Consider the following 13,410-nt stretch of genomic DNA (forward strand, 5'->3'; position numbering starts at 1 on the left):
GAGTTTAACCTGGCTAAAGGTGAAGTGTTTCACCTTGGTTGGTCAAATTTAAAGATCCTTAACAGTGCTGAGGAACAGAGGGATCTTGGGTTCCAAGTTCATAGCTCCTATCTCCGCTGTATCTATCCTTTCACTATTGTGAGGGCAAGTTGCATGTTATGTAATTTACCTTTGTTTAATTCTTAAAAAGTGCCTTGAAGTCATTTAACCTTTTATATTTGAAAATGCATTCCATTACTTTTTGATTATGTTTTTATTAAAAAATTGAACATATCTGAGTGCCAAGGAAATTCAGAGGGACTCATAGTCCTGGACAACTTTGACAGGCGATAATGCTCAAGGATGTGTCTTAGTCAGCTACAAAGTTTTTTTTTGCCCCATGTATTTTTTTTGCTGCTGGTGTAGTGGTATCATGCAAGATTCCAATTCTTGCGACCCGGGTTCGATTCCCGGGCGGCGCACTACATTTTACCGGCTGGTGGCATAGTGGCATCAGTGCTGGACTTCAGGGCAAGAGGTCCCGAGTTCGAATACAGCAGGCTCCCTTGCACGCTCTCCATCCGTGCCTGCGTGGAGTGTTGAGCTGACAACTCGACCTCGTAAAAAAAAAACCTGGAGAGGGATGGGCTCTGTCAGGTTTCAGATGCTCAAGACACGCCGTATGATAAGCATACCAAAAAAAATCGGTGCAAAAAGCTTGTCATGATAGCACCCCGATGACTCCACCAGGAGTTAAGGGTACATGCGCGCGCGCGCACACACACTCTCTTACTTTTTTGAATGTGGCTGCACCGTTCACACCCACCACATGGTGGCATTACATTGCACAAGGGCCCATTATTATGAAGGTCCTCGTGGTTTTAGATCTGAATGGACTAAACTGCATGTTAGCATCAATGATCCAGTAAAAACAAGACAGCAAGTGGAATATACAGTATGTTTGTGTCAAGTATAGATACAATGAGGTATCTTAATTTATTTGGTAGCACTTGACCTCTGCCAAATCCAAAATATTTTGAATCTGAGCCATGTCCAAAACTAGAGAAGGTAATCAAGCCAAATATATTGAGAAGTGCTGTATTGTTCAAGATGCTTCTTTTTGAACTGGTTGCTCAAGTAACCTTTTAACTCTCTGCTCAGCTATAAATAAAAATGTCCTGGTCATCCTTTCTCCTTTGACCAAGGCACCTAAAATAAATTGATTAAATTTTGCTCATTCAACCTTGTTTGCAATATGGCTGCTGTGTTTACATCTATAATGACAGTCACTGTACTGGAAGAACAACCGTTCTTTGTAGAATGCTCGAGGGTGCAAGAAGGTATTCTACCCAAGGAAGTAATTGATTTAATGTTTTAGCTGTCATCCTACTGAGATTAAATAATTCAATACAGACTGGGGATTGAATTTCAGATTTCCCTCTTCTACTGAGATATTTGATGCTAGACTTTGAACTGTTATCCAATGATATATAACCAGAAACAGAGGGAGTTAAATGCTAAAAACAAATGTACTGTTTAAGTTTTGTGATAAACTAAAGCCAGAAATTTGTGGAGTAGGAGGATTTTTTTCCCTGAAAAAAGGAGAAAAAAATTATGTTGGATGACCTACGTATAAGTGTTTTTAAAAATACTACCAACATAGCAAGATTTGACTGCTCACAGACCTGATTAATCTAGCAAACATTTTCCATTACAAAGAAGATGATTGGTGTGAAGTGAATGCAAATTCTGTGATCAGGCACTGCTTGTTTTTTAAGGATGATTTTTGCTTTTTCAACCAGACCCCAGCAAATAAAGGTGATTAAATATAAGTACTGCTACTAGAAGTGTTACACCTAAGTCGAAATCTTGAAGAAATGAGTTTCCTGGAATCCTCAGTAGTTGCACGGAAGAAGTGTAAATTTGTCAGCTATGAAATCTTTTCATTAGACATTTTTACACACAAACACACGCACACACACCATTTTAATACCGTACTGCTTTCTTGTATAAAGGCGCCATATACAAACAATAATCCATCAGTTGACAAGCAAGAGGAAATTGAAGCCAAATGACTCCATTCCCCCATTTTAATGTATTTGTGTAAGAGGCTCATAACACAATGAATCTAGAGTTCATCAAGAGGGGTGATGTAACACAGGTTATTTAAACAGCCCATTCTAGAGAGAACAAATTACACTCACTTTCTGACAGTTCTGTCCAGAAACATAGCGATTACCTCACTGTTGAAGGGATTAGCACATGGATAATTGGCGCCCACTGACTATACATAGAGCAGGTAGGTACTGAAATCAGTCAGTGTGCAATTTTCCCAGCTCAGTGGCTTGTAGGTCACTGATTTGGACTTGACTGCATGACCGAGTGCAGAAAGTTAGGCGTGCTACTGAAGAACAGAGCTGAGAGACAAGCAGTTTTCGTTCATAAATGCAGATCAGCCAGTCACTGATTTAAAGACACTGTCCTCACTGAGGTTTGATGACGTCTTCAATGTAAAATACAAATTCTGTTTCTCTCTCCACAAATGCTGCCTGACTTACTTAGTGTTTCTAGAACTTTGTTTTTATTTTAAATTTTCAGCATCTGCAGTTTTTAAAAACTCGTTTTTAAATTAACAAGTCTGCCTTTAATGAAGTGTATAAGTTTAAGAAACATTATTTTTAACAGACTCCTATTTCTTTTAGATTCCACCAGAGTGAATAAATTCTTTGGGCCTGACCCAAGTGTACTTTAGGACATTGTGAGAAGCCGGTGTAGAAATTGCAAGCATCCTAGCAGAGATGGCTGTATCATTAGCCATGGGTAATGTTTTTGTAGGGTTGTTCGCCAAGTCTGGAGGTTAGGTCACAAGCGTTTCATCACCGGCCAAGGTGACATCATCGGTACACAACTGAGTGCTCTTTCTGCCAAGTGCTTGTGATATATTGGTCCAACTCATTGTTCTGATTGGTTGGCTCTCGCGCTGGCCGCTGGTCTCCACTGGGCCCTGGCCAAACCGATAGCTGAGTGGTCTCATATCACTGGTTATTGGTTGTTGTGAGCATTGGTTCCTTGGGTATCCGCGGATCACCCCTTGGCCTGATCTCACACGTGCATAGTTTTATAAATTGTGTCCAAATACGGCTGTGCTACTGCAGTGTGGAAATCCAAAAAACTTCATAAGAAGGTGTCTCGTGTGGAGAAGTAACCTCTAAATTCCTACAGAACAGACAAGAAAGAGGCTAGCCCTACCATACATCAGAAATAGTTCCAAAATGATGGAAAGGCTTCTCAAACGACACGGAATAATGGCAACACACAAACCCAGCACAACCATCTGAAGGCTTGTCTTGAGACTCAAAGGTCCAACAGCCCAAGTGGAGAGAGCAAATATAATAGACCAAGTCCAATGTAGAGACTGCTCCAACACTATGTAGGACAGATGGGGAGAAAGCTATCCATGAGACTACATGAAGATCATCGTGTAAGAAGAGGATCGTGTGAGAAGACCTGAACCTCTGTCACTCATCTCAGTACATGAAGACCAAGAAGGACACAAGTTCATCTGGGAAACTACAAAAATTCTGGCGGACAAACTAAACAAGGAATCAGGAGAATTCTTTACAAGCTTAGTTCTCAGTGGGAGACTCTATTAACAAGCACATTGAACTGGATGCAGTTTACAATCCTGTGCGTCTGTGGGGTTGGGGCTGGGGGAGGGGTGAGCTGTGGACACCTAAGAAATTAACACTCACAACGACCGATAACCTGTGATACCGGCCAGCAGAGATCACTCAGCTATCTGGTTGGCTGGGACCCAGCAGAGTCTGGTGGCCAGCATGACGGCTAACCAGTCAGAACAATGAGTCAGATCAGCCAGAGGAAATTGTAGAGATGGGGATGACAATATTTAGAAGTCATTTGGACAGGAAAGGTTTAGAGGGACATGGGGCCAATGCAGGCAAATGGGGTTTGTTCTGGTAGGCACTTAGTTGGCATGGACAATTTGGGCCAAAGGGGCTTTTTCCATGCTGTGTAATTCTGACTCTACTCCCTCTAAATGTCTATCTCATATCGTTTATCCATACATTGGCCATTTTCTCTTCTTTTTCCCTATTCCACCAGAAGAAATAAACGCTTGAGATTGTGTACCATCAGGCTCAAGGACAACTTCTATTCCACTGTTATTGAAGATTCTTGTGTAGCCCCCCAGCCACCCTCAGGGTCGCTCGGCTCGCTGTTGTCTAGGGAAACAGCCTCGGCCCCGCCAAACTGGGTAATTAGTTTGTGTGGATGCTATGTGATGTACCCCACCTTGCCCAAATAACAGACAATACACCAGATACGATTAAATGATTTACAGTTTATAGATATTACTGGAACTATATAATTAATAGAGAATAAAATATAAAAGGAAAATAAATGGTGCCACACTTATCAAAGTTCAATCCCTTCGTGCACAAAACAGTTGGAGCTCAAGAACCTTCTTCTTCACCCTGCGACCCCTCGGACCACCTCGACCAGCCACCTGGGACCAACAATGGTGGTCGACCAGACGCTCCACACGAGTCCGTCTCCTCGCCGAACGCCCTCCTCGGGGTCCGACCCCGTTAGCGGACATCACAGCACCTGGTCCATCCTCTGTCTCGCTCTCCCGCCTTCTCCCCCAAAACACTTCAAATACACCAAAGCCATAACAACTATCCCAATTGGTTCATAACGTCTTCTTATCAGTAACATGATTCAACAAACTGCTAGCGAGAAGGACTTTCTCAGCGTTTGACATAACAAAGAAGCATTCCCAAGTATAACATAACAAAGAAGCCATTTTAAATTTAACATACAAAAAAGAAAGACCCCATACACTCTCCCCCCACCAAATAAAAGTCATGCCCTCATAACTTCTAAATAACTCGCCAACCAGTCCTACAAACACACAACACACACACACATACATAGTGACAGTGCTCCCCAAACAATGGCCCTTACGCCCGTCCCATGGGTGCTACATAGGCCAACCTATCTGGGAGCTTCTTAACCCTCTGAGACCTCCGTACCCCCTCACCTAAACCCAAAAGGCTCAGACACTACTAGGGATACCTCGGGCCTGCTTGCCAACTCCTCTTTCAGTCAGGCCACCACTACAGCTCGGAACCCCCTGTCCCGTGTCCGGGGCCCCGCCTCTCCTCCTTCCCGATCCTGCCGCAACTCAGACTGCCCACATCTAGCCCTTCCCACTACTCCTGACTCAGTGGGCGAAGGGCCAAAGGTCTCGTCCTCAATCACGGGGAAGGTAGCAAAAGGCAGCATGTACCACATGTCCAGCACATCATCCTTCGAATCCATATTCTTCCTCATTCCCTTGATCGGTAGCTGCTGTTTAAGTCTCTCCAAACTGAAACATTTAGCTGGGGCTACCCCTTCAGCCTCCTGCGGTCGAGACGGCAGCTTCTTCGGGGACTCCTTCAACTCTCGCCACAGCCTCAGCAGTTCTGACTCAGGGTTCTTGGCCATCTCAATCTGGGACGTAGTTACCCCACCAGCTTCTTCCACCCTGACATGAAAAGCAGCAGTTAAAGGATGGTCAGCCTCCAGTTTTTTTCTTCCTGATGACGTCTTCCAGGTCAACTTTCAGTTTTTCCAGTTCATTTAAACTGGCGATAGTCATCTTCAGGTTCCTTTCAAGCGTCCGCCTCCCTTTTCTGGATCTGTCCTCCATTTCTTCACCTCCCTGGGAGTGTAGCCAAACTCCCCTCCCTGGGCTGTCGGTTTTCTGTTGGCCTTAGTCAGAACACTTCCTTGATCTTCCTCAACTTGTAAGTCTTCCAATCTTTTCTGAATCGACCTCTTGAGTTTCCACTGATCCTTCAAAGGTGGGTCATTGTTTCTTCTTGCTGGATTAATTCATCAGTACATGACCGCAGTGTCAGCTTGGAATTCCGTTGCTCCTTCTCCACGTTGACGAGCGTGAATTCCAAGTCTGTAATGGTAGTCCCACAAACATGGCACTCAGTCTCCGGCTGGCATTTCTGAGCACTCAGTTCAGCGGTGCAAATCCCCTCTCTCCCCTGTGTCTCATTCAGATTGACGACCTAGGTTTCCATCCCCAGGTCCACCACCGTCTGTTCCAACACCAGGAAGTTCAACTGGTATGTCGGGTCAATTTTCTCACATTGCACCAAACTCCTCCGGCCAAAAACTCCTCCACATTTGACACTTCGCTTCTGTCACCCGGGATCAGCCACTCGCCTCGCTTCATAGTCCCCCCAGACGAATCCAAGCTCTAGGCGGTCATCCACATACGTCAAAACTCCACACACCTTCACTTCCCCCATGGTCTTCCTCATGCCCCGCGGGAAGGATGCAGGGGCTCTGGATATGCCCTTGGGCATCTTTTCGGCTCGGATAGACTCCTAGGGAACTAATAACGGCCGTCTTCGGCTCAACAGCCGCACTCCTCAGGATCTGGCAACATCCACTCCTCAGATGCAGCATATTAAACCACATTGCATAATCCACACACACGCTGCCTTCATCTTCCACGGCGCCAGGGTCCAGTTGCCGCGAGCTCTCTCTCACTGAGGTGTCTTCAGTGGTCAACTCCCTTCCCTCGTGGTAGTTCAGAGCATCTACTAAGAGGGTCTCACCCTCAGCTACTTTCCCCAGGCTGTACCACCGCTGGGTCTCGTTTAAATTCGGTACCGGCTCAAGGCTGCTACACACGTCCTCAGAAGCAACTCGACACGCTGGGTGCCCAGACAATGCTCCCATGAACTCCAGGGTCATTAACCAATCATCGTCTTCTGGATAACTACTGGCACTGCTACCCAAAATCTCCGGTGCCCTTGTGGTTGTCAAGGGTAAATGCTTCAGACACCGGTTGTAAAACGAACTGTACAACAACTTGACCTGTGCCCCGGGGTCGAGGATAGCTTTAGCATCGCTTACTTCTATTCATAACGACACCCTGGGGCATGGCCCCTCTAAACCTTCAGGAACAGGGTGTTTTCCTTTCAGAAGTTCATTGGTACATTGCTGGGAACGTGCATCCCCACAGACCCCAAGCCATTCCCCCACTGGGCCTCCACTAAGTTTCCCGACACCTCTCTGATCAGCTGAACAACTGAGGGAGGGGCTGATCCCCTGAAATGATCTCCCTGGCACTGCAAGCAATTTAGCCTCCCTCCTAGCCAGAAAAGACACACTGAAAACTTTCCCCCCTTCTTTCAAATAACTGACAGCTGTCACTACGGTGTAAGTGAACCTGACAGCTCTAACACCGTCACCAGCCCGCCTAATCAAACTTTCAACCAATCCCTGTCGCTCTCCCTCAACCGAGCACTGCCACTCATCTAACAACTGAGAGATCCGCACCACCCACGTCTCACACACCTCCGCCCCTCTTAGGGTGGACACTTTCCCAAGCGCCAGGCAGAGCCTGCCAGAACTAGAACATTTATTTGCAGACCCTACCTCCAAATCAGACCACTCTTTCCTCTCTCTCCCAACCGCATGGACAGCCCCAAGTGCCACCCCCAACTTGTCAATGTCAGCCTGAACTCGAACAGAGACCGCACCCACAATGCATACAGCAATAACCAGCAAATAACCCACAGAGACACACATTACAGATTTAAACAGGGCACCCACACAGCATACCAGTAGACCCAATCCCAGACAAAGCCCACACAATGTAGCTCCCCTGGCCACCCTCAGGATCGCTCGGCTCGCTGTTGTCTAGGGATACAGCCTCGGCCCTGCCAAACTGGGTAATTAGTTTGTGTGGATGCTATGTGATGTACCCTACCCCGCCCAAATAACAGACAATACACCAGATACGATTAAATGATTTACAGTTTATAGATATTACTGGAACTATATAATTAATAGAGAATAAAATATAAAAGGAAAATAAAAGGCGCCACACTTATCAAAGTTCAATCTCTTCGTGCACAAAACAGTTGGAGCTCAAGAACCTTCTTCTTCACCCTGCGACCCCTCGGACCACCTCGACCGGCCACCTGGGACCAACAACAGTGGTCGACTAGATGCTCCATGAGTCCGTCTCCGTCTCCTCGCCGAATGCCCTCCTCGGGGTCCGAACCCGTTAGCGGACATCACAGCACCTGGGCCATCCTCTGTCTCTCTTTCCTGCCTTCCACTTCAAAACCCCATGCATACAGTATCTTCAAATACACCAAAACCATAACAACTATCCCAATTGGTTCATAACATCTTCTTATCAGTAACGTGATTCAACAAACTGCTAGCGAGAAGGACTTTCTCAGCGTTTAACATAACAAAGAAGCATTCCCAAGTATAACATAACAAAGAAACCATTTTAAATTTAACATACAAAAAAGAAAGACCCCGTACACTTGAAAGGACCTCTTCTATGATGGTCATGAACCCCTGACCCCTGAACTACTTTATCAAGGCCCTTTCACTTTATGGACTCAATAAACAGATTAGAAAGGCTGGCTCTGTTATAGGAGTCAAAAACTGGACACACTCGAGGCTGTGGTAGAACAAAGGACCCTACGGAAAATCCTGGCAATTCTGAACAATGGTTCTCACCCTTTGCATCCTACCTTGGCTGAACAGAGGAGCACTCTTAGTAATAGACTAAAGCAAACAACAGGAATTCTGCAGATGCTGGAAATTCAAGCAACACACATCAAAGTTGCTGGTGAACGCAGCAGGCCAAGCAGCATCTATAGGAAGAGGCGCAGTCGACGTTTCAGGCCGAGACCCTTCGTCAGGACTAAATAGACTAAAGCAACTGTGCTGCTCCAAAGAGCGCTATAGAAGGCCAATCTTACCCTCAGCCGTTAGGCTCTATAATGAGTCAACCTATAGCCAGGGAAGTGATGACGCCCTTATTTCTTTATTTCTTACTTCTCTCCTAATACTTGTATATCTGGGCACTTGTAATGCTACTATGACACTGTAATTTCCTTTGGGATCAATAAAGTATTTATCTGTGCTGCACTTTTTCAATAACTGTGACACTGTATTCTGCATTCTGTTTTTGGTTTTCTTTTGTACTATCTCTATGTACGTACTGTAAGTATGTACTAGGTTGGAGTATTGTGTTCAGTTTTGGGTGCCCTGTTATAGAAAATATATTATTAAACTGGGAAGAGTGTTGAGAAGATTTACAAGGGTGCTGCCAGGACTTGAAGGACTGAGTAACAGGATAGGCCAGGACTTTACTCCTTAGAGAGTAGGAGATTGGAAGGTGAACATGTAGAGCTACATAAAATCATGAGGGCATGGATAAGCTGAAAGCTCTCAGTCTTTTATCCCCAGAATTGGGGTATCAAAAAATAGAGGGCTTAGGTTTAAGGTGAGAGGGGAATGATTTAAGAGGAAATCAAGGGGCCACTCTTTTTTACACAAAAGGTGGTATCTCCGTGGAATCGGATAGCAGATGAAGTGGTTGAGGCAGGTGCAATAGCAACTTTTAAAAGACAGTTCGACATATACATAGACTGAAAACAATCAGAAGGTTATGGGTCAAGTGGAACTAGCATGAATGGGGCATCTTGGTTGATGTGGAACAGTTTGGCCGAAGGGCCTGTTTCTGTGCTGTTTGACTCCATGTACAGAATGATCAGGTTGGCAAGCAAACAAAAACTTATCACTGCACCTCAGTACATGTGACACCGATAAACCAGTTATTTTCTGATCTTTTCTTACTATTTTCTTTCTTCACCTGCTGAAATACAAAATGAATTCTCATTATTTTAACAAGTTTACTGTTGACCTGAAAGCTGAGTATTTAACCTAAAAAAAAAACAACTTATTTTCATTAGATAGAGGTTATTTTCGTTATCTCAAACTATGAACAATATGACCATGACTGGTTTTCTCAACAAGTTCAATTAAACTTTAAAGTGATTCTCAATTACTTTCAGTCTTTGGTGAGTACAGCTATTTTACATCACTGATGCTATATTCTTACATGGCATTGACCAACAGCAACACGCATTGAGTCAATGGATCTGAATATGTGGGATAAGGGTACAAGTTGCAGAGATAATCTTGCATGCATTTAGCATCAGTAACCTAAGACATTTTTTTTTAAACATCATTTAGTTGCTAGCAAGATTTAACACAGTGCTAAGATATAAGTTGCAAATTGTTTGGATGTTCACTTCAGAACGTTGGAAAACGGATTCTGAATTTTAATTCTTGAATTTTTGTATAATACAGAGGGGATTGTGCACATGGAAATAATAATGATTGAGTAGGCATAAATATTCCTAGTGAAGGAACTGGCTTTGTATGCAACTATTATTCTTTTTCTCAAATCTCTTATTTTGTACAGCTATTTAAATATCTTTATCATTAATACACTTCATACTTAATCCTATTAGATTCTTATTATAGTTTGGGGAATTGAAAACTGCATTGTTCATAGGTTTTTTTTGTGTTATTCAAAAGTCAATTTCAAAGCAAATCCTTGAGTTATGAGAGAAAAATCACCTTCAGTCCTGTATCGCACTTGATGATCCAATATGGCAAGAGAAAGATTTTTGTTCTCTGCAGGCAATGAAGCTTGAATTACGGAATCAATGTTATTTTAATATTAATGGCTATCTCTAATACTTAAATAATGGCAATCCAAAAATGTTTAAGATTGACTACTACAAAATTAAACTAGGACCATTGCAGCCTGGAGCCTAGGTACAAATTCAAGAAAGTGTATATGCACTTTATTAGAGTCTTATACTAAAATCATTGGAATGAAACTGAAGTTTTTGGACAAGATGGCACATCTCGGTCTAATGCTTGTGGTTGAAGTTATTGGTGAATTCCAGTAAATTTTCAATAATCTGTATTAATTTTAGAGGCCATTTTATCATATAGGCTGCAACATCTTTGACAAATAGTGAATTATCTTTGTTAAAGAAATGTTATAATATGAGTAACTCAAGGTAAGAGACTAAATGGTCGAGGTCTTCACCTCTGTTCCCAGAATAGACCTCTATCATAAGCATTAATCTCTGATTTAAGAGGTTCTCAAAAATGAAAGAACAAACATCAGATTGCGTTACATTGATCAATAATACAATATTACATAAAATAGCATTTTATATCAAATTATATCATATTATTGATCTTGACAACATAATGCATAACTCATTTCTTTCCCTGACAGTAATGACATTAGCTGTCAAATAATTAAATTAGTGACGTTGTTCTCAGTCTCTGGTAGATGCCCGGAAAGGTCTTTGACACTTTAATTATAGTGGTTATGCCAATACTATATTAAAGTCATACAGAATTGGAAAATACCATTGGTATCCTGCTTCATGATGTCAATCACCAGGAGCCTTTAGGAATAACAGCATGCAGGTTGACATGTTGATTTGTTATTTTCACTTTGTGAGCTAAAAGTTGAGCTATATTCCCCACACAGTAGGCAGCCAATTAACAGGGAGAATCACAAATCATCATGCACAGCTGTGACTTGGAATTAGGAAGCATTAACCAGCTTCACTGGTGTTGTTAAGGAAAACACAGCAGTTTGCAGGCAAATTTGGGTAACTTTGGAATATGGATTTGAGCATTTTGGGACAATATAGGATGTAAAAATGCTTTATAAATACACTGTCAGGGTGCATGACCTTGGGCACAGAGGTCCAAGGATAGATTTGGTTAGGTTTCCTTCGTTTGGAAAAGAAAAGACCATAAAGAGACTTAATTAAAATGTATAAAATTATGAGAGGCCAAGATTGCCTAACTAGGAAAGGCATATTGTAGACAAACCTGCAGCAAGGATACATTCAAATAAACCTATATCGATGTAACTGGCATGGTGAGATTTATGAACTACACACAAAAATTGAACTAATCAATTGACCCAGTATGGATCCCCCAAACCCTTTGGAAAAGTTAAAGCTGAGATCGCTACTGGACTGAAACCTATGCACTAGATCTGCAAAGGGTGGATTAAACAAAAACCATTCCCATCAAAAAACCTTCATCTGACAACAGTCAATATTCTGATAGCAAAGTATTTACATAAATGGCTGATTAAATCATTCAGGTAAAACAACCAAACAGGATGGTGAAAGAACTGCAAAATCATCTGCGGTGCAACTTAATTGAATGTCTGTGATCTTTTGAAATTTTATGAAGGCATATGCAAAGTGACATCAGTTGGAGCAAGGATGGGCAGCCTCTGGGTGCAGAGGAAGAGGAGGAAGCAGTAGCACTTAACTTATTTTATCTGAAAGGTGAAGCGGGGGAAGAAGCTTATACTGGCTAGAAAAGATTGGCCTTAAAAGCGGGGCCTCTCAGTAGGAAGGCAGAATCTAGTCAGTAACCAGAAGCCGTGCATCACTGATCACCAATGGATTAACTACTTCAACAGTCGTGAGTTCCCAAGATCAAGGTCAAAGCAAAAGACAGAGGTTAATGCAGGTTGTACATTTAACTTACTGTAATTCTTTAACTGAAATCTGATATGTTGTTAGTTATTAAATCCCATCCCCCCATTTCACTGTTCTGTCACGTGCCCAACAACACCACCCTGACTTGCTTTCTGCCCACCTACAGTACACAAGTGGAATCAGCTATAGGATCAACCCACCCAGGGGTACATATTTTGTATTGTGAAAGCCCACGCAGTTACAAAAGGAACATGAAAACTCCACGTACACTGCACTCAAGGATAGAGGAGAACCTTCAGAATGTGGCTGAAATGTTTTAAAAAGGAAATGCCCCCAAAAAATACAAGAGGAGTGAAGCAGCAGCAGGAACAGTGCCATTATAGTCACATAGTCATTCCAAATGGAAACACACCCTTTGGCCCATCGAGTATGAGTGACAAGGATGTGGCAACTGATTTTGGTATGAGGCAACAATCCTTCATATATACAAATGAAATGAGTGGTGGGGTGGAGATACGTCTCTACCAAAGGAGATGTAAGGTGCTCAGTCCCTCCACTAGCCTGCAGGTCACCCTCGGGCAAGTTGTAGCACCTGCTTAGCCCTCCTCGATCAGGGTCATGTGAAGTTATGGGAGCACTCGGTGTATGGTCGTATGAGTAGCCGGTGTATATCACAAGTTCTGGTTATGCGGCCACTGACGCCGGACAGACAATCTCTGAAGAGCATTGATAATGGCCGGGGTCATCTGTCTTGTAAAGACACTGCCCAGAAGAAGGCAATGGCAAACCACTTCTGTAGAAAAATTTGCTAAGAACAACCATAATCATGTAAAGAGCATGATCGCCCACATCATACAAAATGGCATAACAAACGAATGACTTGGTTGAAAATGTGGCAGAATGGATCAGAAAGCTCAGAGATGAAACAAGGATTGGTGGATTTGTGGATAGTGTAGAAGACTGACAAAGGATACAGATCAGCTGCACATAGGGTTGGAGAAGTGGCAGATGGAATTTAATCTGGCCAAGT

At 43.1% G+C, this 13,410-nt stretch overlaps 1 non-coding gene across 1 annotated transcript; it reads left to right on the top strand.

Annotated features, from left to right (window-relative positions):
* Nucleotides 1–390: 390 nt before the first annotated feature.
* trnaw-cca (transfer RNA tryptophan (anticodon CCA)) lies at nt 391–461 on the top strand. The gene has a single exon. It is a non-coding gene; the product is annotated as a tRNA-Trp (tRNA).
* Nucleotides 462–13,410: the final 12,949 nt, after the last annotated feature.

The sequence above is a fragment of the Mobula hypostoma genome, chromosome 6 (genome assembly GCF_963921235.1).
Source record: "Mobula hypostoma chromosome 6, sMobHyp1.1, whole genome shotgun sequence".
In the NCBI taxonomy this organism is placed as follows: domain Eukaryota; kingdom Metazoa; phylum Chordata; class Chondrichthyes; order Myliobatiformes; family Myliobatidae; genus Mobula; species Mobula hypostoma.